Source organism: Symphalangus syndactylus, chromosome 2 (assembly GCF_028878055.3).
Source record: "Symphalangus syndactylus isolate Jambi chromosome 2, NHGRI_mSymSyn1-v2.1_pri, whole genome shotgun sequence".
Classification (NCBI taxonomy): domain Eukaryota; kingdom Metazoa; phylum Chordata; class Mammalia; order Primates; family Hylobatidae; genus Symphalangus; species Symphalangus syndactylus.
This window is the reverse complement of record NC_072424.2, coordinates 139,350,603-139,378,154: the sequence shown is the minus strand read 5'-3', so window position 1 is coordinate 139,378,154 and position 27,552 is coordinate 139,350,603. Positions and strand designations below refer to the sequence as shown.

General features: G+C 43.4%; 1 protein-coding gene across 13 annotated transcripts in view; it reads left to right on the top strand.

Annotated features, from left to right (window-relative positions):
- The window catches only part of PRKN (parkin RBR E3 ubiquitin protein ligase), a 1,390,810-nt gene that overhangs the window by 891,728 nt on the left and 471,530 nt on the right, over positions 1-27,552 (top strand). The gene's annotated exons all lie outside the window — the stretch shown is intronic.

The window sequence follows — 27,552 nt, the reverse complement described above, 5'->3', positions numbered from 1 at the left end:
CTTCAGGATAATAATGTAGAGTTTGGTTTGGGGCCCTCATGGGAGGCTTAAATTATGCAATCCTCTTAAACTTTTCTGACTATAAATTATTAACCCTTATTAACCTTATCTTTGTATTTATCTGTCTGGGTGAAGCCAATTTAAATAGAGTAGCAGGCTGTCCCTCAGACTTCTTTCCTCCGAGGAGCGCCTGTCATACATAGCACTCCTGAGTAGATTAAAGATGAAAGTGCGTTTCAGCAGAGGAAATAGCTGACAAGATACTGAACCCATTTTGGCAGAAAACTTAACATTCAGCCTCAATCCGCTGAAACTGTCAAAAGAGAACGTGCATCCTCAGGCAGAATAAAGAGAAGCAAGAGGCGGGGTGCAGTGGCTCACGCCTGTAATCCCAGCACTTTGGGAGGCTGAGGAGGGCAGATCACGAGGTCAGGAGTGTGAGACCAGTCTGGCCAACATAGTGAAAACCCATCTCTACTAAAAATACAAAAAATTAGCCGGGCGTGGTGGGGGACACCTGTAATCCCACCTACTCGTGAGGCTGAGGCAGGAGAATCGCGTGAACCCTGGAGGCGGTGGTTGCAGTGAGCTGAGATTGCGCCATTGCACTCCAGCCTGGGTGACAGAGTAAGACTCTGTCTCAAAAAAAAAAAAAAAAAAAAAAAAAAAAGAAGAAAAAGAAAAGAGAAGGAAGAGGAGTCCTCAGTGGGCCAGATTCAAGGGGAGAAATCAACAACGCCATGTCTCTCTTGCCCATGGCTATTTTTTTTTTTTTTTTTTGGAGAGTCTTATTCTATTGCCCAGGCTGTAGTGCAGTGGTGCCATCTCTGCTAACTGCAACTTTTGCCTCCCAGGTTCAAGTGATCCTCCCGCCTCAGCCTCCCTAGTAGCTGGGGTTACAGGTGCCTGGCTAAATTTTGTATTTTTAGTAGAGACGAGGTTTCACTATGGTCTTGAATTCCTGAACTCAAATGTGCCCGCCTTGGCCTCCCAAAGTGCTGGGATTATAGGAGTGAGCCACCACACCTGGCCCATGGCTCTTATTTTTAATTTGGATCACCCAGGAAACACTTCCCTCTTATATGCTTTATGTTCTCATATTTGAAATGGGGATTTTAGCTTTTGTTTAATAACTGCAACCTGAGGACAAGCCCAGTGTGCTACTTATATCTCATTGTAAGGAGTACAGGAAAGAAACTTGAGTTAGTGCTTAAAAATTATTCCTGGCACTTGTTAAAGAACAGTAAGGCAGACTTTATTTGGAGGGGATTACTGCAATGGGGTTTTGCAGCAGGGGAAGGAGATTGGACTCACCTCCAAATACAATAAGGAAAAATTGGGGATTTATAGTCCAAGAGTGGGATGGGACAGAGTGGTGGGGGGTTGTTGGATAGAAAATTACTCAGAGGGCAAAGTAATTCTTTGCCAACAGGATTCTTGCTGTAGGCAGGCCAGGGTGATCAGATGTCACCCGGAAGATGGCAGGGAATGAGGAACCCAATCTTATCTCAAGGGTGATCAGGTATTGAAGGTAAACCAACTTAGCCAGATCTTGCTAAAATTGAGGGATGCAAAGATGGATAAGAAAGTCTAAAAGTGGGCCAGGCATGGTGGCTCACATCTGTAATCCCAGCACTTTGGGAGGCTGAGGTGGGCAGATCACCTGAGGTCAGGAGTTCCAGACCAGCCTGGCCAACATGGTGAAACCCCATCTCTAATAAAAATACAACAATTAGCTGGGCGTGGTGGCACACGCCTGTAATCCCAGCTACTCGGAAGGCTGAGGCACAAGAATAGCTTGATCCTGGGAAGTGGAGTTTACAGTGAGCCAAGATTATGCCAGTGCACTCCAGCCTGGGCAACACAGTGAGACCCTGTCTCAAAAAAAAAAAAAAAAAAAAAAAAAGGAAAAAGAAAGCCTAAAAGTCACGGCACAGATAGAAAGAGGATTCAGAAGAGCCTGACTAACATTTGGTCAAGGAGAGACTCTGTCATTAGGAGATAAGCTCATTCCCTCTTCATCTCTTCACCCTGTTGCTGTGCACCTAATGGGTTTCATGAAGCCTTCTCTTGTGTTCCTGGATTCATTTATGAAGAAAAATTGATTGATTCCACGGCTTTGCTTTTGTGAATAGTGTTGCAACAAACATTTGCATGTGTCTTTGTCATAGAAAGATTTATATTCCTTTTGGTATATACCCAGTAATGGGATTGCTGGGTCAAATGGTATTTCTGCCTTTAGGTCTTTGAGGACTCATCACACTGTCGTCCACAGTGTTGAACTTTTTTTACAATCCCATCAGCAGTGTATAAGCATTCCTTTTTCTCCACAGTCTCACCAGCATCTGTTATTTTTGGCTGTTAATAATAGCCATTCTGACCAGTGTGAGATGGTATCTCATTGTGGTTTTGATTTGCATTTCTAAAATGTGGTACGTATATACCACGTGGAATACCATGTAGCCAAAAAAAAGAATGAGACCATCTCCCTTTGCAGGGACATGGGTGGAGCTGGAGGCCATTATCCTTAGCAAACTAACACAGGGACAGAAAACCAAATACCACATTTTCTCACTTATAAGTGAGAGCTAAATGGTGAGAACACATGGACACATACACTGGAGGGGAAAAACAGGCACTAGGGCCTGGCAGAAGGTGGAGGGTGGGAGGAGGGAGAGGATCAGGAATCATAACTGATGGGTACTAGGCTTAATGCCTGGTGATGAAATCATCTGTACAACAAACCCCCATGGCCACATTTACCTATGTGACAAACCTGCACATCCTGCACATGTACCCCTGAACTTAAAAGTTAAAAAGAAAGACGAGATGGGGCTTTCCACCTGTTATGTGGTGATCTTCAAGATGGCTTTCCCAGCTCTCGGCTGTCCAGGGCAGGCTGTCCCCTAACTAGGTAGATGCACTGTAGCTGCTGATTCCCGGTCTTTGCAATAATGCACAAACATGAGGGCCCCACAACATCCTGCCTGTCACCTGTGATGCCCCAGTTGCCATCTGCAGAGCTTACCATTCCTCTGTAATCACACTATCTGCACTTGCCATTTGGCCCCCTGCCCGCAAGCCTAGGGGTTTCTTTAGACATGAGCTTGCTATAGAACGAAAGGGCAAGCAGTGCTGGTGGTCTTTGTGTGTTGCAGGTTGAACCCTTGTTTGTTCCTTAGCAGAAGAAGAGAGACGCTGTCCATGCTGGCTCCGCCAACTGTAGGCAAGCGTTGCCCGGCAGAGGAGGGGCGAGCCTGAGATGGGCGAATGCCTCTTTTGCAGAAATGTCATCAGATGACCTGATAAAAGCAAAATTGAATATGTCAGATTTTGATGCCAGAGCTTGAAATATTGCTAAAGCTCCCTTAAAACTGTCACTGCTAATAAAATTGTATAATAGGATACATTTTGTGTATTTGCACAGGGGTATGTGCCTTCTGATTTGCTCAGTGGACTCTTTTCCCTGTGTTCCTGAGGAGGGAAGATCAGTGGCTGATTGGCTGTGCCCTCCTGTAGCTCCACGTAGCATCCAAGCTGCCTCCTCGGAATCCCAGAAGGCTTTAAATTGTTCAAATTAATTTCTGAAATTAGAGGGCATTCCTGATTCAAGAAAAATCAAGGGGCAGGGATATCTAGAGCTTTGTAGACAAGGGATCTGACTCTCCCGGAGTTCCAAGGACTAAAATAGAGCCCCAAGCATTCCAGAGTCAGTGGGACCCCCGGCTACCTCCTCGAATGGGCCAGAACTTTCCTGGGCTGCGAGGATGCAGTGCTGTGCCCCCCTGTGAGGAGCAGATAGCTCCAGGCCTCACCCTGAATATCAGCGTGGTTTGAGAGGCCTCACTCGTGCCTACCCAGAGAGGAATTCCCAGTGATTTGCTTATTATTACTAGCCGTGGCCCCCGACTTAGTACAGCCTTATCCCCACGTGCACATTGTATACCCGGAGTGAACCCATCCCAGCTCCAGGCGCTCCCTCAGCCTTCCTGGTTTTTTCTCTCAGTGCCCAGCTTACCCTCTTCCCTCAGGGGCACCTTTCTCTCCATCTCTTCCCGGTACAATCTTTCTCACCATGGGAGGCATATCTCCAATGCCAACTGAAGTTCCCCTATATCACTTCAGTAGACGAAAGAGCTCTGTTTGTAGCTCTGTCATTTAACAGGGCTTCTTCTCCCCTCTCTGCTTCTTTTTGGGCCTTTTTTCCCGCTATTTTGCTTCTGAACCAAAGGCTGCTCCTCCCCCAACCTCGCCCAGTCCCTCCTCCTCTAGAGCAAGCACTGCTGAGGCACATCGGCTCCTGGGTGGGGCTTGTGCTTGTCAGGCCCCTTGCAGGGTGGAATGGGACTCGCTGGGCTCTAGTTACAGATCAAAGTGAGTTGCTTCTGCCACTTACCTTGACCTGTAACCCAGTCCTTGCTCTTGTCAAGGTGACTGGCTGCCCTGGCGCAGGGTGGGCTCAGGGTGAAAGCTACAAGAGCTGTGTTTGTACAGGGACCAGTGCTCCCCAGGGCCGCACGCTTGTGTCTCTTCCCTGCAGTATGTGGCACTGGGCCAGCGAGCTCAGTGGGACAGGGACAGCTCCTGCAATGGCGCTGCTAGTGTGGGAGGGGAGAGAGAATATTAGGAAGCATTAAGGATGAGGAAGAGGAAGGTGCCTGGTCTTGTATTTGCGAGACCTGGGCTAACATCCAGGCTGCAGCCTGAACACTTTTTATGTGTTATCTCACTTAAGCCCCGTGACGATCCTGCCAGATGAGAATGATGCTAACCCATTTTACAGACTTGGAAGCTGAGGCTCAGAAGGCTGAAGTGACCTGCCCAAAGGCATGCAGCCTGCAGTGATGGAGGGGGGACTTGCAGCGAAGTCTGGCTTGACTTCAAAGCTTATTTTAAGGCACACTGCCTCCTGATAGGGAGAGTGCCCCGCTGTTTTATTTATGGGTAACACTGAGTTTTCACAATAGCCTTGGTCTTAGAAGAATCTAAAATAAGGTTTAAAAATTTGGGTCATGAGTTTTGACAAGTTAATTTTCTAGTAAATATTGTAATAATACTTAAACCACAGCGTGGTTTTAAGGAGCAGATGAGTCAATGTATGTAAAATGGTGCCCAGTACACAATACAGACACATCAGTTCTTTTAGCAGTCATGTAACAAGAACAGCACCATTGCTGAAGGGAATGATTAAGAAACACTTGAGGCAGAGCCCTCCTTCAGCTGCTTTCTGTCCTGGGCAGGGGGGTTAAGGCTAAGGAGACACATGCAGACCTTTTCTTCTCATGACTTGAGGTAGAGTTTCCTGTCCCTCCTATGATTCAGCAGCTCAGAAATGACAGAAAGACCTATTATGCTTGCTTCTTAAATAAGATTATCTGTACTCCCACCTCTGGAAACATTAAAAAAGCTCTCAGAACTATTATTTTCTAGTGCTTTCATGCAATGCAAATTACAGATGTTAATTGGAATGCAGTTCTCTTTCTTCACACTTATTTCCCAAGTGGACAGATTGAAGCTCATCTGGGCTTTTCCAAGCATTTTGTTAAGTCTCCCCCCACCCTCAGTCTCTTATTATTCATAATCTGTTACCCTGGAACACATAAACATTCGCTGCTGGCTACTGTTTCCTTGTAGTTTATTCAACAGTTTGGATTTGATGTGTGGGTTTTTTTTTTTTTTTTTTTTTTGAAGGAAAAAAAACCAGACACCCAGGAAATTAAGAAGTTCATCAATTGGAGTCCTAGAGCAGCCCAATGCTAAGGCTGTGAATGAGGTTCACAGGACTAAAGACTTAATTAAATGAGTCAAAGTTTGATTTAAATTGTAAATTCTCTGTTGATACCTAATTTCAGTCTCACTTTAAGTGAACTGAATTTTAAAAAACAAACACACTCTGCTTGCAGACAGTAGCCCCATCTAGGGGTAGAGCTTTTTTTCTTCGCTTTCATTTTTCTAAATTTTCCTCTTCAATGTTTATTCAACCCAGGCCATTAGCAGGAGGAAGGGAAAAATTCCCGGATTTTCAGACGACACCGTTTTCCACCAGTCTCTCGGGAAAGCTGAAGGATGCTTAAGGAGGGGTGTGACTGAGCATTGATGAGGCGGGAGGAGGCTACAGGACATTTTCTTCCATCTGGTGTCACAGGCAGAGCGTCACCTATGCTGTAAAATTAACAGCACCATGCTTCCCCTTTTATTTAGCACCCGTTCCTTAAGACAGCCCAGGGGATGCTGTTTATAGTGTGAGCTGCTGGGTGACAGGAGTGTGGGAGCAGAGCGAAACGAGAGGCATAAACCCCCTCTTGCAAGGTGAGCCAAATGCAAGCTGATGTTTTATCAGCTTCACAGGTGCTGCTGCCCGCATTCATTTTAGACCTTGGCACCTCACACAGCTCCCGTCATTTTATGGCCTGTGCTCGGGAGCAGTGAAGGCCCAAGAACTGGGAAGTGGAGTCCCTCTCCCTGGTTCAGGGGATACTTTAGTCGAGGAAGAGAGGGAGCTCATGGCCAGGGTGGACGAGGGGCTTCTAGTTTGCACCTGGACAGGACATTTTAGCTTCTTCCTATTTTCTACCTTCCATTTTGATGAACTTACTCTTAGGTCTTTCTCCGTGGAGAAATCCTGGAAAGACGTATGATAATTATGATCATCTCTGGTTTACACATAGAAAATCCCAGTGTAGAATAATGAGCAGGTTTAACAAGCATCTGTGTATTAGAGAGGACCCTGCTTTATCTCTATCCAAGTTCCCTGAACTCTCATTCACGCTTTGCTTCGTACGAGGTGATAAAATTGAAAATTGATTGCATGTAGGAGGCCGGATTTAATCCAGGCCACTCAGGCTGGAATTTTAACTGAATTATGTGCGGCAATTTTCCCCTCATCCAGAGCCAGGGATCTTGGATGGAAGGATGACCAGATGAGGGGACTCACTGTGACCACTGGCATTGCAGAACCTGTGCGTGCTGCTGGGATGAGTAGCCTACATATGGCGGGGCTCTCAGGACCCTGTGTGGAAATTTAAAAAGAGAAAAGAAAGAAAGTGAATACTACTACATTGAGACCAGAAATACTGGGGCTTGAAAAATGCACAGATTTAGCACCCCCAAAGCTGGTTGTAAAAAGGCCACACTCCAAGTTAGCTGCCTACAAACCAGAGGGCCACCAAGAGCTCTTCAGAAAGGAAGCTATTTAGGGGGCAACCCCTTTTTAAAGAAAAAAGCCTGTCATCTTTCTGGACAAAAGCCATTGAATATACCAAGAGAGTCATTTGCTGGCAAGCAACCAAATATGTACCAAAAAATAAATTGGGTATTTAATTTAAGACAATTGAAAATGCGTCTGTGTGGGCAGCTTCAAATCAATATGTGCTGGAGCCACACACCCTTTATGTGAACTGCAGTGAACACTCCCACCACCAGTTAGCATGTTTGCAAAACCTCCAGGCTTAGAGAGACAGGGTCACCCACGCCCAGGAAAATAAAATTAAAAAGGCTTTTAAAAGTCCAACTTAAGAGCGGGTGCTGCCGGCTGATAGAAGAAACAGGATAACTCAGTTGCCTACAAGCAAAGTTTCCATTTGTGCCTGAGCCCCTCCCCAACCCTCCCCATGCGTGGATAAGCCGGCGCCGCCCATCCCCGCCGTGGAAACGCGTGGGGCCCAGCTGCAGCATGCGGTGTGGGAAAAGCATTTTGCCGCTGCCAGTGTCTCGGGCCTTACATCACTGTCGTATTAGTCTAAGCAGAATAGAGCAGATTGTTTATTTTGGTTTAGCTCCGCTTCAGGCTGTAACATCAGATGTAACTCCCAGAGTGACAAATTTCAATCGCAATGTCACAGATTAAACAAGGGTACGGAAGAGTGGGGTGAGCACGTTTCCCAGGGGGTGTGGAGTGGGGGTTCTGCGTGAATCTGTTTTCCAATTCTCCCTGCCCCAGGAAGCCCCCCTTCCTTCTCACCATACGGTCAAGTCAGTTCCCTTTTGGCCACATGGATTGGTGATAGTCACAGCATCACGTCCTGTGGATTAAATAAGCCAGGTCTTTAATTTAGTTGAAAATACTAATTAAAAATTATTTCCCCTTTTCCTTAGAACATATTTAACTCTTGTCATATTTCAGATTTTAAAGAATTTGCTGAGTATTTTTCAGTATCCTGAAACTCCAGAGGAGAGAAAGAATTAGTGAAATCAGTAAGAGACAGACTGACCCTGGAGAGTGACTTGACCACAGTGGGCAGAAGTGATGTCTAGTGAGTATAGGCCAAGCTCTGCCTGCTGAGGGGGTGCTCCGGGGTGGGGTGGAGGTGCTCACAGGCTTATTTGCTACATGTTCAATCATCACGTAGCTAGGTGGGGTGGCTCATCCCACAAACCCTCTGTAAATCCCAGGCAGGCAATGGTACCACAAGGCAAACTTGCTGTCTCCCAGAATGGTTGCCCTGGCCTGGGAGGGACTCCTCCCATCGCTGCCACCCTGAGAGCCAGGGCGCGTGTGCATCAGCTTTTCTTGCGTTCTCTGAAACCCTCAAACTGTTCTGCCTGTGGATATCATCACCCTCATTTCACACATGAACCTCCCTCTACCCAGTGCTTCCAGCAATTCGCAGAATGCAGTGTCTGCAATGTAACAATCTGAAGCTTACAGCCGGCTTGCTCCTAATGAGAGTGTTCCCCAGGTAGAAGAATAATTATGAAGTATCTTATGTCATTGACGGTATTATTCGAACGGAGCATCAGTTTATTACAATTTCCCAAGCAAGTTATGGATAATAAGAACTGTTAAATAATAACAATGCCTAGTTACCGCAGGCTATTTTGAAACTGTGGAGACCAGGGCTGTGTACTCTAGTCTTTTTCCTGTAAATTCGATATGGTCCGTGGGAAACCTTGGAAGCCTGACCCGTGTTAAGAGTGAGAATGTGTGCAGGCCTTCTACTGCAAAAGAAGGAGCTTTTCCCCACTGCCTCTCTGGAGGGGGATAATTTGGCTGTGTAGACGTACTAAGGGAGAAGTGTTTGGATTAATACTTTGCATTTATACAGCAAACCTCTCCGCTCCTAAATCAGTGCATAAAACTGGGCAGTTTTATGATCTGACTGAGTGGATGGAGAAGCTGAGATGTGGCCTCTCCTCACTGTGTGCTGGAGACTCTGAATCCCAGCGGCTGCCCTTACACGATGTCTGTGCCACTGTCTTAGGTTGGGACTTTCGCTCACTGTCTTTTAGTGTTTGATCAATTAAAAAGTCCAGAGTTCCCTGTTTTCTAAGTAACTGGTTTCCCATAGATTCTGAGACATAGCTTCCAAAATAAAAAATGAATCATGAGTTTCTTTAAGTTGCTAGGTTTACTACAAAAGTACGTGTATAATCTAAATAGTTCTAGGTAAGATCTAGTAGGAAACCGAAAGGCTCCTTCAGGACCCATGGGATAAGAACAGAGCTGGCGCGCTGCTTCCCGCATACCCTTTCTGCACCTCTGGGTCCACTCTCACGGATGCTAGCCTCGGACACAACAACTTAGTTATCCATACAGTGAGGCAGAAGCTGCAGACTCATCTCACTTCTCAATGGTTGCATAACCAAACTCCAACCCCGATCTGCTCACTCCATCCCCACCTGCCCACCCGGACATCCCAGGGGAGTCTGTGGGAGACGGCTGCTATGAGGGAGAGCTCAGGTATTGTTCGCACCAATGAAGGGAGATAAGGAAGTGTCAAGGCTGAGGCAGCCCAGGGGAAAAAAAATGCTAATGGTCCTAGAACAGCATCAGGTTATAGCTGGAGACATTTTAGTCAAAACCTTTTCTTTTGCATTTTTCAAGGCTAGGGATTAGCACTTCATATTATAAGCTACCTAACATCTTAAAACAGCTTCATTCTCTTATTAAAAGGAGCCTTTCAGAAGACATTAAGCAAGAGGATTAGGAAATCGCTTAGGCCTCCGGGCAAGCACTTCAGTGAGGAGAAGTCGTTTGGCCACCTGGAGACTGTATCTGGGCGGTGCCCCGTTCCAGGGATCACGGCTTCTTAGGCTGCCCTGGCTTTATAAGACATTTCTGTGCTACCAGCTCAATCAGAAAAGGAGGCTCTTAGAGTGGAAATGGGCTCCATCTCCTTCCTCCCGGTTGTTCCGTAGCACACAGTAGACGTTGCATGGTCTACAGTGAACTAATTCTATGTGACCTTGGGCGAGTATGTCTGTCTCATTAGGCTTCATATTGACTGCAGCCTGGGGAGCATAATAATACCTCTAGGACAGTGCTCCTCAATCGGCCGGGGGTGGGGGGCCACTCACCATCACCTCCCACCCTCAGCCAGACATTCGGCAATGGTTGGAGTCATAGCTGGTCGTCCCAAGTAGGAGAAGGCTGCTGGCATCTAGTGGGCAGGAGCAGGGATGCTGCTGGCGACCCTGCAGGGTACAGGCGCCGCCACAAAGCTTTCTCCAGACCGTGGAGAATGGGGAGGGTGAGATGCCCTGCTTCAGGATGGCGCATGTCATTGTGTCACACTGTGTGGCTGAAAGGCACTGTGGAGGCCTTAGGGATCGGCCTGTATTACAGCTCCACGGGTATACACTGATATTGATTTTTTTTTTTTTTTTTTTTGAGATGGAATCTCACTCTGTTGCCCAGGCTGGAGTGCAGCGGTGTGATCTCACCTCACTGCAACCACCGCCTCCCGGGTTCAAGCGATTCTCCTGCCTCAGCCTCCCGAGTAGCTGAGACTATAGGCACGTGCCACCACACCCAACTACTTTTTGTATTTTTACTGGAGACTAGGTTTCACCATGTTGGCCAGGATGGTCTCGACCTCCTGACCTCGGGATCTGCCCACCTCGGACTCCCAAAGTGCTGAGATTACAGGCGTGAGAGCCACCCCACCCGGCCGATATTGATCTTTACCATCTGAAAAGCAGCACTATTATTCTCATGACCATACTTCTATTCGAGAAAGTACTAAGATATTTTCAAAATATGTGGTTCTATGGGTCCCCATAAAGCTATTTTTATTTTGAATTTTAAAACATCAGGCATCTCTAATATACATTTGCATTTCTCTTGAAGTTGCTGTTTTGCAGAAAGGGTTGCTAATTGAAAAGTGTCAAGAGTAAATAATGGGGCACTAATGACTTGAAAAGGAAGAAACATGTGAATCTAGTAATGTGTCCAGTTGGTAAATGTATCCAATCCTACATGGGAGAAACTTCCCCATGGGGACAGAATCAAGACAGCCAGACAGTCGCTGGATCCCAGAGCGTGGGGGCCTTCCTGAGGGAGTCCCAAGACGCCCTTGTGGCTCCCCGGTCATTTGGCATGGCCCAAAGTGGCTGCTGCTATTGGAAACCTTCTCTGCAGGGACTTGAACTAGGGACAGACTTGGGCTGTGGTAGGAAAGGGATGTGGCAGACCCTCTTCCTTCTGCCTCCCTCTCCCTGTTTCCCTCCCTGAGCCTCTGTTTTTTCTGGATTCTGAATAGGGTACCAAGCCAGCTGACATTTCCCTGCACAATATGATTAAAGGAATCCACCCAGATTACATTTCATTCCCACTGAAATTCCCACTCATGAGACTGGACAGTAAGAGTCCACAAAATGTAAGAGAGGCAAAGAACATTTCTGCTGCTTCTGCACAGAACCACTGCTCCCTCGCCAAGTTCACTGTTGATCGTCTTGAAATGCATTTCCTTGAAATGCATGGCTAATGTTATGAAAATCAGGAACCTCCTCGGAGCCTGGGATTTTTCTGCTGTCAGTTGACTTGTCAAGGTGGTTTTGGGAGCAGAACGCAAGACAATGCTGTTTCTTCCCTCTGACACTTCATGTTGATTTTGTGCTGGATATGTGAGGAGGAAGCCGATGATCTGTAAGCAGCTGACATGTCACATGTACTTAGAAATACATCTGGACAAATAACAGCTTCACATCCAATCAACATCATTCTTGTGATAGAGGTCAGTTCTTAATACAGTGGTTTTATTTTTATTTCATTGTGTTTTGTTTTGTTAATGCTGTAAGTAGAAACTGCAGACCACCTGTATGTTTCTCTAGTTGTTTGCATCTCTTGGTTAGAAAGTAGTTCCTAATGAGGCTGAATATGTGAGTTCAATCCCCTTATGGGCCAGTTAGCTGTTCTTTCTTGGTTCCTGCAGGACCATATAACCGTTACTGCAGAGCTGATGTTTCCTGTTGATAAAAAGGGGTCTGGATAACAGTGAGATGAACCAGAATGTGGAGCTTGGCCAGCCTGTGTTTTTGATGACCTGGTCCCTTGCTGTGGTTGGGGAGCAGGGTCATAGGAAAGAGAGACGTTTGGCCATCTTCCTCTCCAGGCTGCACTTCTTTCTTCTCCTTGATATACTGGATGCCATTAGAAGGAGGGTGCGGAGAAAGCAAACAGAATCCCATGCTAAGGAGTTTGTATTTATTCTTCAGGCAACAGAGAGACATTTAACATTGACAGTGTCTCACTCCCGTAGTCATGCAGTATTATTCACAACAGCCAAGATAGGAACCATCCTAGGTGTCCTCCAGTGGATGAATGAGAAAATGATACTTGGTATTTGTATGCAATGGAATACTATTCAGCCTTGAAAAAGAAGGAAATCCTGTCATTTGCAACAACACGGATGACCCTGGAGGATACTACGTTAGATGAAACAAGCCAGACACAGAAAGACAAACACCAGATGATCTCACTTACATGTGGAATCTAAAAAAGTTGAACTCAAAGAAATAAAGTGATGGTTATAAGAGTCAGTGGATGGGGGACTGGGGAGATGTTGGCCCAAACGGCACAAAATTTCAGTTACGAGAAATAAGCTCAAGAGGTTTATCATACATCATGGTGATTGCAGTTAATAATAATATGATGTGTACTTGAAAATTGCTAAGAGTGGACTTTAAGCATTCTCACCATTAACAAATCATAAGCATGTGAGGTAATGCATTTGTTAGCTAAATGAGCTTGATGTAGCCATTTCACAATGGGCATATATATCAAAGCACCATGTTGTATACCATGAATATATACAATTTTTATGTTTCAATTTAAAAAGGAAAATGTAACAAATGTAAAAAATGCCTTGCATCAAGTAGCAGTGGCCCAGTGACACCTTGTTATTAGTAAAACAAAGGTAGGCTGGGCGCGGTGGCTCACGCCTGTAATCCCAGCACTTTGGGAGGCCGAGGCGGGCAGATCACGAGGTCAGGAGATCGAGACCATCCTGGCTAACACGGTGAAACCCCGTCTCTACTAAAAATACAAAAAAATTAGCTGGGTGTGGTGGCAGGCGCCTGTAGTCCCAGCTACTCGGGAGGCTGAGGCCGAAGAATGGCGTGAACCCAGGAGGCGGAGCTTGCAGTGAGCCGAGATCGCGCCACTGCACTCCAGCCTGGGCAACAGAGCGAGACTCTGTCTCAAAAAAAAAAAAAAAACACAAAGGTAACCGACACACTAGCAGACAGGAACACGCAGCAGAGACTCTGGTTCCGGGGCCAGAGGGGCAACCCCAGTCCTTAACTGTGGGGCATGGTTTTTGGCAAATTGATTTTTACCTTGCTGAGCCTTACTGACCTCGCCCTACCAGTGGGATAGTAAGGTGTAACCTGTACAAATTGCTGTGGAAGGTGAATAAGAGAGATGGTAGTAGGGACAAAGGGGCCAGTGTAGCCGAAGCAGGGCACCAACATGAATATGACCCAGCTCCCGGCCAAGCTACGGACATGGCGAGAGGCAGATCCCTAACTCTGCAAACTTGTTCGCTTGCTACATACATTATATTCCCTTCCTTGGTTCTTGTATTGGCATTTTTTTTTTTTTTTGGCATTTAATGCTAAGTGGCATGAAGGTTAAAGACTTGGGGTCCTCATACACAGGTCCCCAAAGCTCTGGTGCCTTCAGAGCACATCTTCACCAGGCTCTGGGAGTGGAGGAGCTGGGCTGCAGCTTCCCTTTGCTTTCTTTCCTCTCCGGGGCAGCCTGCAGGGGCGTCTGTCCACAAAGCTTTCTGCAGAGGCCTTTGCAGGGCCTACCCAGAGGCTGCACCTGAGAGTGGCTTCCTGAGCCTTAGTATCCACCTGGCAGGGGGCAAGGCCACCAGCAGGGCTCTCTAGGCCAAAGAGACCTCAGGAAACCTGTTTCAATTCATGTCAGTCTGACATAACCCACTTGTCTGATCCTCAGACAACAGGGAACACAGAGAGCCTAAAGATAAGTGAAAACCGCCAGAAGCCTAGATTCATCAAAATGTCTCCAAGGGAAAAACAAAACTCACAAAACACAGTGCCACCAGTGCAGTTTGCTTGGAAGAAAGCCCTGCAGACCAGGCTGTGGTTGGCAAAGGAGCTCATGGGTGCAAAAGCACTTGCACTTTGCCAGGGCTTCTTACTATGCTGCCATTATTGTTGTTTTTGTTTTCGTTTTTGAGTCTGGCTCCGTCACCCAGACTGGAGTGCAATCGTGCGATCTCGGCTCATTGCAACCTCCGCCTCTCAGGTTCAAGTGATTTTCCTGCCTCAGCCTCCCAAGTAGCTGGGATTACAGGCACGCACCACTATGCCTGGCTAATTTTTGTATTTTTAGTAGAGACAGGTTTCACCATGTTGGCCAGGCTGGTCTTGAACTCCTGACCTCAAGGGATCCACCCACCTTGGCCTCCCAATGTGCTGGGATTACAGGTGTGAGCCGTCGCAACCGGCTCTTTTTTTTTTTTTTGAGATGGAGTCTCACTTTGTTGTCCAGACTAGAGTGCAATGGCATGATCTCAGCTCACTGCAACCTCCAACTCCCAGGTTTAAGTGATTCTCCCACCTCAGCCTCCCAAGTAGCTGGGACTACAGGCAGCTGCCACCAGGCCCAACTAATGTTTTTGTTGTTGTTGTATTTTTAGTAGAGATGGGCTTCTGTCATGTTGGACGGGCTGGATTCGAACTCCTGACCTCAGGTGATCCGCCCACCTCAGCCTCCCAAAGTGCTGGGAGACAGAGTGCCTGGCCTGTTCTGCATATTCTTTAGTGCCCTCTCTCAACCCAGCACAGTGAGAGTCAGCCAGTGAGAAACAGAGCGGGGGGAAGCAGAGCTGACGCCTGTGGGAAGGGCAGGAAAAGCAAACCAGCAGCCCCTTTGGGCAGAAGCACAGTGGCGTGAGGTCCAGGGGCCCACAGGAAGCAGCCAGCACTAGATTGCTCCCTAGGGTCTGCCGTGCTGCTGTGCATCACTGTTCGCCATAAAGACCCTGAACCACAGAATCGTATTTGTGATACTCTTGGGAACAGAATGTCACATCAAAGAGTCACTCAAATAAGGCTAAAAATGTTTTGGTGCTTTATGTAGGGTTCATTTTCTGAAAGTGCCAAAAAAACAAGAAATTATTAAGCTAAATAATTATCAATGAGGCTTTATTGTGGCTTGACTAATTTTTGAATTCTTTGAGGAAAGGAACAGGGTATGTTATTTCTGTTATTTTCTACAGTATTTTGCAGGTTACTCAGAAGTTGTGTGGTAAATTAGGTTTGATTGAAAGGGAATCTTTCTATTTATTCAGATTCTTATTTTCAAAACACAGAGGTCTTTTATTCCTTTATTCCTAAGGTCGTGAGCTGTTCATCACACAGAATAATTATGTATGTAATATGTGAATGAAAACCAGTATAATTTCAAACTCATGAGCAGAACGGTGGCACTCTAGAAAAGGCAAAGTCAGTTAGTAAACTTGGTTGTGATCAGTAAAGCTGGTAACTAAATAGTCAATAAAACTTGGTAGAAATAGAATTCTGTTGTCCTTTAGTTTCCAAATTTGAGCAAGTGGACTACAATTTAAAAAGTAAAATCAGGCCAGGCGCGGTGGCTCACGCCTATAATCCCAGCACTTTGGGAGGCCGAGGCGGGTGGATCACAAGGTCAGGAGATCGAGACAATCCTGGCTAACATGGTGAAACCCCGTCTCTACTAAAAATACAAAAAATTAGCCGGGCGCAGTGGTGGGCACCTGTAGTCCCAGCTACTCAGGAGGCTGAGGCAGGAGAATGGTGTGAACCCGGGAGGCGGAGCTTGCAGCTAGCCAAGATAGAGCCACTGCAGTTAGGCCTGGGTGAAAGAGCAAGACTCCTTCTCAAAAAAAAAAAAAAAAAAAGTAAAATCAAGGGCCGGGTGTGGTGGCTCATGCCTGTAATCCCAGAACTTTGGAAAGCCAAGGTGGGTGGATCACCTGAGGTCAGGAATTCAAGACCAGACTGGCCAACCTAGTGAAACCCCATCTCTCCTAAAAATACAAAAATTAGCCAGGTGTGGTGGCACACACCTGTAGTCCCAGCTACTCGGGAGGCTGAGGCACAAGAATCACTTGAACCAGAGGCAGAGGTTTCAGGGAGCTGAGATAGTGCCATTGCACTCCAGCCTGGGCGACAGAGTGAGACTCTGTCTCAAAAAAAAAAGTAAAATCAATTGAGGTGAATACAAGGTAGAGCCCTAATTTCTAGTCTAAAATGATTATATTTTTTAAAAATTCAATGACACAGTTATATAGATACATGTATCCTCTGAATACCTACCTGCAGTGATAATTTGCTCAGATTCTAAAAACCCATCTTTCAATAGCCTTCTGGTAATTGCAGTAAAACTCAAACCCGTTGGAAAATCTCAGCTCCCTAGACTACCTCTGATCTGAGAGGAAAATAACATGTGAGAAAGACAGCATCTGTAGGGTCTTCAGATGAACAGAGCCCATTCCATAGCTCGTGCTCACTGCGATTCAGTGTGTGTGGGAAGAAATGTGGTGTTGTAAGGACCCCTTTATCTGAGATGTGAAAAGATGTGTTAATTAAAGGAAAACTGTTTGGCCGTGAATCCATGTAAATTAGGCAGACAGAATTTTTCTGGCTGATTTTATATATGTCATAGTCCTCCAAGCTCATTCCCTACCTATAATTCAGCCTCCCCATTGTGAAGAGCAGGTATGAGGTGTCCACTTGGATGTGGTGCTGTGCCGTCTTATTGAGCTATATTCTTGTCCTGCCAATGCAAATCAAAATTACACACTATGGGATTTAGATTTCCAGAAGAGAGAAGAACATAAGTCTTCCTGTTTGGGAGGCTATTTCGCTCATGCATTTTTGCCTGACTTTCTCCTCTAAAACTTGCTCAGCGTGTCCGTTCCTACATGCCTCTCTGTTTAATTGGTGCTGTCGGGAAGGATACCAAGCAAATGTATTTAATGTCTTTGGGAAAAGAAGTTATGGGTTAAGGCCTCTGCCAGATTCAATCTTTGTTTTGGCATGATTCAAAAATGTGTGTTGTGGCCATCTGTCTCGAATTGACTGGATGGAACAAGGAAGCTTGCCCTGCATCTGAGATGGGTTGGTCACCACCCTCCATAGGAGAAAAATGGCAGTGGATAAAACATGGGTGCAGACGTGCACAAATAGAACTTTTAGAAACCTTCACTTTTGCATTTGTGCATTAATGGGTTTTCTGCAAGGATGAGCAGAAATATACTATTTTTGCTGTAGTCATCTTATGCCTATTGTGTATAAATAGATGCATGTGTTGTATTCTGTATTTATCAAGCTTAACCCCAAATGGAGCTTATCAAAATAAAGCTCATTTTTATACTATCATTTTCCAAGCTAATAATTTATTTTTAATTTTCTTTTGTTTTAAAATTTGTCTTAAATATGATTTTTCTACTTTTTACATGAATTTCATTCATTTCTCCAATTTCTTGTATTGAATTTCAGAGCAGTGACCCAAGGTCATCCATACTGACATATTTTGATACAGATCTTCGTGGTGATGATAATAGCTACAGTAATGAGGTCTCCTACCTGCTACATTGCCAGGCTTTTAAATTTCTATTAGATGGTTTGCATTTTAGCCAGGGTCCTCTAGAGAGCACAGCTTGAGGCAAGAGTGAGAGGCGCTGACACTTTCTTTGGAAGGTGGAAGCCCGGGATGGCTAGGGTGAAAAATAGAGGAGAATGAAGGCAAGGAAACCTGAGAAGCAATCCGAAGCATTCCTGCCGGCCGCAGCTTCAGGGGCCCTAAAGAGCCACAGTTGGTCCTTAGCAGGTGTGTTTGTATGACACAGAGGACTCAGTGAAAATTTGCAAGGAAGAAACCACAACTGGGACCAGCCCTCTGAAGGCAAGGAGAAGAGAAGGAGGCCTTTATTTACCCAGAATCCTCCTGTCTCCCATTACTATGGATGAAGGTGTGTCCCGGGGGGAGCAGACACCCTTGCGTTTCCAGTTCACATCACATTTCCTTGCACTTGCCCAGGAAGCAAAATCCCATGCCCAGAAGATCAAGAGATTTCATTCAAGCTGGGGAGTAGAGGGGAAGCTCTGTGCTGAAAAGTCCCCGTGTGGGGGGCTGAGGGCCAGGTAAACCCAGGGGTAACTTGGGTAAAGTTAAATCTCTTAAGAGTTTGACAAGGACACTTCCTGGAAAGGGACATGGCCGTGAGCAGCCCAGACCAGGAGGATTTTGGAAATATTGACGAGGCCGAGGGGTCCTGAGGAGGTGCTTAATTAAGCAGAGACAAGTTCAGATTTTGTGGGGATCTTAAATTACACCATTTGGGAGACCTTCTTTAAGAAACAGAATATAAAAGTATTACTATAATTGATAATAAGAAAGTTACAACAGATTATAAATTTTAAAAATTCAGTAGATACCAGGAAAATCATACTTTTAGAAAAATAACATCATATTTCAATTTTCTTGCTGCGTGATATTCCTTTTAATACTCTTTTTCCTATGATTTTTGGTCATATGCCTCTTGGCATATGACTTTTATTGTATTGCTTTGTATCAAAAGAATAGAAAATAATTTAGTCTTCCAAGCATAGTTGATTACAATTTAATTTTTATTATAGATGGTTTTGAAAAGTACCTTTTAGTTTTACAAATTACTGGAAATATGACAACTTTGAGGCTTGTTTTCAAATTTGAGGTAACTTCTAATAATTTTCCATTATTTCTGGTGTGTAAGATTGCAGAGCATTTCAAGTCTTATTGCATAGTGACTGCTTACATATTTGATCAATTGACAAAACTCATCAATGAATAAGTCTTCAATATGTCCTTTTGTGTTGGCATATTATGAAATGAATGTTATCTTTGTCAATGTTAGTATATCATGTCAAATCAGGAAAACATTTAAATCTTTTTTTCAATGTGGCCCTATGATTATTTCTCTTCGTTAATTAGCAAACACTTGCATGGCCTGTTCATTGCTGGATATAGTTCATTATTAGTGGATAAATGTAGCAGTTTAGTCACTGGAATATAGTACTTGCTTCTGCAGGCATTTTGTTAGGATGTGGCAATTTGTGTACTACTTTCATCTGGAGCCCAGATTTCGTTGGTTTGAGATGTTTCAGATACAGTAAGACGTGATCTAGTACATTAGGGTGTATAAATCATGCAACTTCATAACTGACATATTCACTGTAGTATTTATTTCTACAGGTTTCTGCACTTCAAGTGTGGGAATACCGGTAAATTCTATCTCAAGTGGTTTCCATTAAAAGAAAGAGAAAGCATACATGATTCATTTGTGTTTATGCACAAGGCCTTATCAGGCATATTCCTGGCCAAAATGAACTTCTATTTGACAAGGTGTTGATGAGAATCGCATCTTGCACTTATGACTTGGCACGTCTAATGATTGAAAGAATTATCCACAGACAGGCTTCCGGCTCCCTAAACTTCAAACCTTCTTCCTTTTCCTCCGTCCACACATTTCAGGTGCTGGGTGCCACATCAGAACTCTGATCCTCCCTACTTCGTGGCGTTAGGTGGACGTGTGGACAGTCTGTGCTAGGAGGATCCCTGGAAGCCATTCTTACACTGAAACACCTGGGAATATGTTACTTCAATGAAGGAATAACTGTAAACTCCATACCACACCTCATTAAATGGCAGGCAAACTGCACATATATAGCTCAGCTTCCCAAATACCCATTACCACTCCAGGGCCGCCTGACACAGGGGGATTTTTACCAGAGGCAGTCCTGGAGTGGAAAGGGGCACCTGTCCTAAGCAACAGCTGTGAAAATATCTTCTTAAATTTTCGGGAATACATAGCCATGTGATCACCTTGCTCAGTCCTCACTAGACCTCCTGACAGGCCCAAGCAAGTGAACAGCCCTGAAGCTTCAGCTTCAGCAGTTCACAGAAAAACCTTCCTCAGTGCACGGGGTTTGCACACCAAGGGAGTGTGCGCCTAAATATTTGTATCTGCAGTCGTGAAACCTGACTTGCCAAATGTGGCTTTAATGGGATACCCTAACATTTTAAAAGATGAGATTTTGAGATTATTTTCTCTTAAAGCAAATCTGTAATACCATCCTTTCGGCCAATGAAAGAAGCAAGAAGTTGGGTTTCTGTTTTTCTTTACTGAAAATGAGAAAAATATCTTCTTCTAGGGTAACTTGAATGCCAAATATTTCATATACTTAGGGACAGAAATTTTAAGATTCCTTTGTTTGGATTCCTCCTAGTGTCTGCGATGCACCCACCCCACCACAGCCACACCCACGCATTGCCTTTGGGTGAAAGCTGCATAGGATAATGAATTATTAAGCTAATTTATGAATAGATGAATGAATGGAATTTATTTCATGATTTTCTGCTGACAGAGGAAATTATTTTATAAAGAAGTACATGCCAATAGGAAAAAAAAAAAAAAAACAGGATGGGCACAGTGGCTCACACCTTCAATCTCAATACTTTGGGGGAACAAGGCAGAGGGATCAACTGAGCCCAGGAGTTTGAGATCAGCCTGGGCAACATAGCAAGACCCCATCTCTAAAAAAAAAAAAAAAATTAGCCTGGCATAGTGGCCTGTGCTTGTGGTCCCAGCTACTTGGGAAGCTGAGGTGGGAGGATCACTTGAGCCCAGGAGGTTGAGGCTGCAGAGCCATGTTCATGCCACTGGACTCCAGCCTGGGTGACAGAGACAACCCTATCTCAATAAATAAATAATAAGTCAACCAGTTAAAAAAATTGGCAAAGGATATAAGTAAACAAGCCAATTAAAAAATTGGCAAAGGATACAATTAGGTTAAATTGAAGATGATAGAAAATTTATGATAAAAGGGTTTTTAACAAGACAAACATTTAACTCTCACATAAACAATGTCCAGAGGTAAATGGTCAATGACTGGCAAGATGGTTTCTCAAACATTATTATGATCTGAGACCCCTCTGGTTTATTACTGTAATATCCAAAATATTTGTCTTTTTTTTTTTTTTTTTTTGAGACAAAGTTTCACTCTGTTGCCCAGACTAGAGTGTAGTGGTGCAACCTCGGCTCACTGCAACCTCTGCCTCCCAGGTTCAAGTGATTCTTCTGCCTCATCCTCCCGCGTAGCTGGAATTTCAGGCACACACCACCGTGCCTGGCTAATTTTTGTATTTTTAGTTGAGACGGGGTTTCGCCATGTTGGCCAGGCTGGTGTTGAACTCCTGACATCAGGTGATCCGCCCACCTCGGCCTCCTGAAGTGCTGGGATTACAGGCGTGAGCCACCATGCCCAGCCATATCTGTCTTTTATTCATCGTCCAAGATGCATGCCTCAGCTTCTGCTGTTGCATCTACATTCCAACAACTCGGAATGATGTGCACTTTTCCTTTAAAATCACTTTCTGGAAGTGTTATAACAAACCCTTTTCCTCATGGCCCGTTGCCCAGTGTTTAGTCACATGAGTATCCCTAACTTTAAAAGAGACTTGGCAATGTAGTCTTCATTCTGTATGACCGCATGTCCCATTAAATATTGGGGTGTTATTGCTAAGAAAGACTGAGTGAATATTCGGGAACAGCTAATGGTCTGAGCTCCAGATATAAATAAACCATTATCAATAGAAATGTCAATAGCCAAGCAACTCAAAAAGTGAACTCACTAGTAATTTTAAAGATACCAGGGGCCAGGCAGGTGGATCACCTGAGGTCAGGAGTTCGAAACCAGCCTGGTCCACATGGTGAAACCCCATCTCTACTAAAAATACAAAAACCAGCTGAGCATGGTGATGCACATCTGTAGTCCCAGCTACTGGGGAGGCTAAGGCAGGAGAATCACTTCAACCCGGGACACAGAGGTTGCAGTGAGCCGAGATTGCACCACTGCACTCCAGCCTGGGCGACAGAGTGAGACTGCATCTCAAAAAAAAAAAAAAAAAAAAAGAACACCAGTGGAAATATTTTCCAAAAGTGAAGCAGAAAGAAAATACTCAGTCAAGGCTGTAGGGATGTAAGTTCTCTCCTATGCTATTTTGGGGATATAAAGTGGTAGGGATAATTAGGAGGAAAATTTGCCACTGTCTGTGAAAATGAATGTATGATCACTTTTTCCTGAAAGTTAACACTTCTAGATATGTTTCTTAAAGAGGATAGAAAGAAGTGTACTAAGCTGTTTCATACAACATTATTTGTAATAGTGAAAGTCTGGATAAAAAAAAAAATCCCTTTTATTGGGATGGGTTAAACACATTTTTATATAGCCATAGAATTATAACCAGACATTAATAAGAATGATGATTATGTACTGACTAGGAAAGATCTCCAAGATGGACCGATATGCACAGGATAATTCCACCTATATTTTTAAGAGTTTTATGTTTAAATACATTCTATACTTAAGACTGATATCAGTGGGTATGTTGGTGGAGGACAAAGAGTGAGTATGTTTGGGGGTTTTTGGTAATTGGGGGATTTTACTTTTTGCTTTATATAATTATTATTAGTATTTTTACAAAAATTATTTTCTCTGCAAATATTTTTAATGAAAACATATAATACACATAGTCATTCACTGCTATTAACCGTATGGTGGGCTTTTTGTCCATGTTTTAGATGCATAAATGTGTATGTATATCTATGTTTGTGAATTATTATACTCATAAGATAATATAGATAGAATCATGCTGTACAGAGAGTTTTTGTATTGATTTTATTACATAGTGTCATATTGGGGGTATTTTCCAAAGGCATTTACACTTCAAAGGTTTATTTTAATGATTTTCTTCATACACATACTATGTTATATATAACCACTTCCAATTCTTGAAAATTTGTTTGCAATTTAAAAATATATTTATAAACAATTGTTTATATATTTATGCTTATAAATATATATACCTATAAATGAATATATAATTATATAATTTTATTTATGCATAAAATTTTATACTTATGAAAATTGCTATTTATAAAATAAAAATTTTATTCATATATTTTTATAAATATAAATATTTGTATATTGTATACTGTGTATTATGTAATTATATTTGTAATATTTGTTTATATATTTATTTGTAATTTTTATAAAGTAAATGAATAAAATTTTTATTTTTTAAATTATAAAAAGTTACATAATATATATTACGTAAATATTTATAAACATATATAAACTTTAACATTATAAATGAAAATATAAATATTTAAAAAATTATTTGTAATGAACACCTTTATACACCATCTTTGCCCATATATTTTATTGTCACAGGAGAGATTATTACTAGGAGTTGCTGTGTTGAAAGTTACAAACTTTTTAAAACTCTTGATACGAATTATATTACCAGTTTGTTTTTCAGAGAGGTTTTGCTAATTTATATTCCCACTAGCAATGTATGAGTGAACCCATCTTGCCAGAGCTAACCACCATTGAATTTTCTTATTTTTAGAAAGATTGTAAATTTGATGAGCAAAATGCTGTCTTACTGGTAAAAAAGTTTAAATTACTATTAATAATGAGGTTAAACGGTTTCAAGCATTTACTGGGATAGGTGCGTTTATGTTGCTGGCCTATTTTCTGTGGCTTGATAATAGCATGTTTTTACTAAATTGTAAGAGCTCTTTATATACTGAGGATAATAATTTTTTCAATGTTACTTATTACTAATATTTTTAGGCTTAATTTGGCCAGTTAATTTTATGCTGTTTTGGATATTATGCTTTGGAAGATCTCTTACGAGTTTTGATAAATCATTTTTTTATTTGAAAAATATTTTCTAAGCACATGTTAAATATCTGCTGCTATGCTTAGTGATTGGACTGAATTCAGTGGTGGATAAAATAAATTTATCTACCTTTTCTTTGAGATTCACTTTAAAATGTGATGTGCCTTAATCTCTGAAAGGTAGCCTTTGAATGTAAACCAAATGTGTTTTTAATAGCACTATTGTACTGACATCCTCAGAGTAGAGTGGAATTTCTGTTATTAGAAGCTCTGCATGTATTTTTATAAAATTTATTTAATTTGGGAATTTGATTGGGGGTAGTACCTATAGAGATACAAGAAACATTTAGGAGTTTAACATAAATCTTTGTTACTTTTATGCTCATTATTTGCTATTATTTTTATTTTTATTTTTTGAGACAGAGTCTCACTCTTGTCACCCAGGCTGGCGTGCAGTGCATGACCTCAGCTTACTGCAACCTCTGCCTCCCAGGTTCAAGCGATTCTCCTGCCTTAGCCTCCCTAGTAGCTGGGATTACAGGCACATGCCACCATGCTTGGCTAATTTTTGTATTTTTAGTAGAGATAGGGTTTCACCATGTTGTCCAGGCTGCCTTGAACTGACTTATATGTGGAGTAAGATGGGAAGGTCAAGCCCTGTAGGTATACAGGTGGGCATGGGAGCCATTACAGGGCTTTCCAAACTTGCTAAATTCTGTTTGAAAGTGACTAGGGGCTGGGCGCGGTGGCTTACACCTAGAAGCCCAGCACTAGGGAGTCCAACACAGGAGGATTGCTTTAGTCCAGGTGTTAGCGATCAGCCTGGGCAACATAGCAAGATCCTATCTCTGCAGAAACATTCAAAGCTTAGCCAGGCATGGTGGCATAAGCCTGCAATCCCAGCTAATTAGGAGGCTGCGGCTCACAGTCTGTTCCCTAAACTTAGTTGCCTGGTATGTGGTGGCACACACCTAAAGAGTTTTTGTCATTGTCATAAAAGTACCTCAAAGACCCATAAATGATGTCATTTTTAGAGAAGAAACTGTGCGATATGGTTTGGTTGTGTCTCCACCCAGTATCATCTTGAGCTCCCATAATTCCCATGTGTCATGAGAGGGACCCTGTGGGAGGTAATTGAATCATGGGGGCGGGTCTTTCCCATGCTGCTCTCCTGATAATGAACTGACTTATAGCGATCTGCCCACCTAAGCCTCCCAAAGTATTACAGGCATGAGCCCCCATGCCTGGCCTGCTATTATTTTTAAAGGGTATCACATCTGTATTCATCTACCTATGTATCCCCTTTATTTTTTGTGATATGAGAGGACAGTCAAGGACTCTATGAGAAATGAAATTTCCATTTATCAGTACTGTTCATTTGGACCCCTAGGTTCAGACTATAATGTTTGAATGCAATGTACATTTTCAAGAGCATAACTGCAGTGCGTTGAGGGTATTGAAGCATTCATGCACTTAGATGCCACTGATTGAACGTCTCCAGGCCTAACCACAGTACATGTTAGATGGATAAGACCGTCTTCACCTGTCCACTGACTCCGTCTGGCTCCCATGCCCACCTGTATACCTACAGGGCTTGACCTTCCCATCTTACCCCACATTCGAAGACTTCTCCAGTTTCTAGCTCTATGAAGTGTGTGGAGACAAGTGTGTCAAATTCCCAGACGCTTGTTGTTGGAGATCTCTTGCCTTCTAGTTTTTTGAGGGGAAAATTACACCATTGCTACTATCCTACTGCCTTCTGTGAAAATGGTTTTCCTTGCTATGTAGTAACCTTTCCAAACTTGCTAAATTCTGTTTGAAAGTGACTAGGGGCTGGGCGCGGTGGCTTACACCTAGAAGCCCAGCACTAGGGAGTCCAACACAGGAGGATTGCTTTAGTCCAGGTGTTAGCGATCAGCCTGGGCAACATAGCAAGATCCTATCTCTGCAGAAACATTCAAAGCTTAGCCAGGCATGGTGGCATAAGCCTGCAATCCCAGCTAATTAGGAGGCTGAGGCAGGAGAAACTTGGGCATGGGAGGTTGAGGCAGTAGTGAGCTGTGATCGCATCACTGCACTCCAGCCTGGGTGACATAGAGTGACACCCCATCTCAAAAGAAAAAAAAAATTAAAACCAGTGAATCAGATGTCCAGTCTTTCCACTTTGTTTTGAACTTCTTGACCTCAGGATAGTAGGACTGAGTCTCACAAGGACCTGCCCCTCTACCAAAAACTGGTCTTTGAGTTTCCACCTATGTGTCTTTGGTAAATCTGACCTTATCTTTCAGGAGAGCTCAAAGCAGTCACCTCACAGCTGTCCATTTCCCCCTACCCAATCTAATTAGGTTCGTCTGCACCTGATAACTCTATATTGCTGTGTGCCTTCAGAGTAATAAAATGCGTGTCTATGTTATGATTTGATTAACCTTCATTGGTGCCAATGCTGTTTCTCCCTTTCCATGGCTCCTACGCCAGTAGACGATCCAAGGAATTATTAGTTACCTTATCAAAGCTTCACATCTTCAGGCTCCTCGGGAATCTCCTTGGAGCAACAGTGGGAAGTGATTATTCTGCCTCCTTATTTGTGTTTTCTGGAAGCTTGGCAGGTCAGGCTATTTTTGAAAATATTGGGTTGAGGAAATTAAAGATGAGATTTCTTACACTGTAGGAGTAGCGTTGTCCTTCATGATCATGTGTGATTGTGTTCACAGTTCTTTGTTTTTGTTGTAACTTAATCTATATAAACCAAAACCAAAATGTCCATACAATTTTCCACATGCACTGACAAGTATTGATACATTTAAGACTTTTCAGTTTTATTAACAAGTCAACTTTTCTTAAAAATAAAGAGGAGGACTGAACAACATAGGTTTACAGTATTTCATTTTACCATGTAAGGATGTTTAAAAACACAGTAACAAAAGTATCTAGAGTATCTAGTCTCAACATCACTTAATAAAAGGGAATCATTTTAACAGGAAAACTGGGAAATATATAGTTTCAAATAAAGGACTTTCTTCTAATTGGAAAATTTGTCCTTGTCACTAGTCGGTGGTGACAAACATATACTAGGTCTAAATCCCTGGGGACTGGGCATGGGAAACCCACGTGGCCCTGTTTACTCTCCAGTTCTGAGGGGGCTACTTCTTAGCTCTGCAGTGAGACTCACAATTCACTACCATTTAGAGCCTCTTAAAATTTGGACAGGATTCATGGCCAGAGTTTATCAGAAGTCTGTGAATACACAAAGCACATTGATTTTTCTTCCTGTCCTTTTCCTTCAGAAGCTACAGTGATGGGGGCTCCAGGAGTTTTTAATATGATTCCAGATTAATTCTCTAGCAGTGTACCCGGAAGGTAGAATTGATCAAATTCTAGGACCCAGTCTCCTGGGCAAATCGAAGCAGAAATTAGAATAACAAACAGAACAAAAACTTTATGTGTGCATGCGTGTGCGTGAGTACGTGCGCATGTGCGCGTGTGTGTATGAAAGTAATGAAAGCCCAAAGCCAGGACCTCATTTTTTCAGTTCCCTTTTGCAGGGAGAACTTACCCGTGGGTACCATTTTGGAGGACAGGAATCAAGGC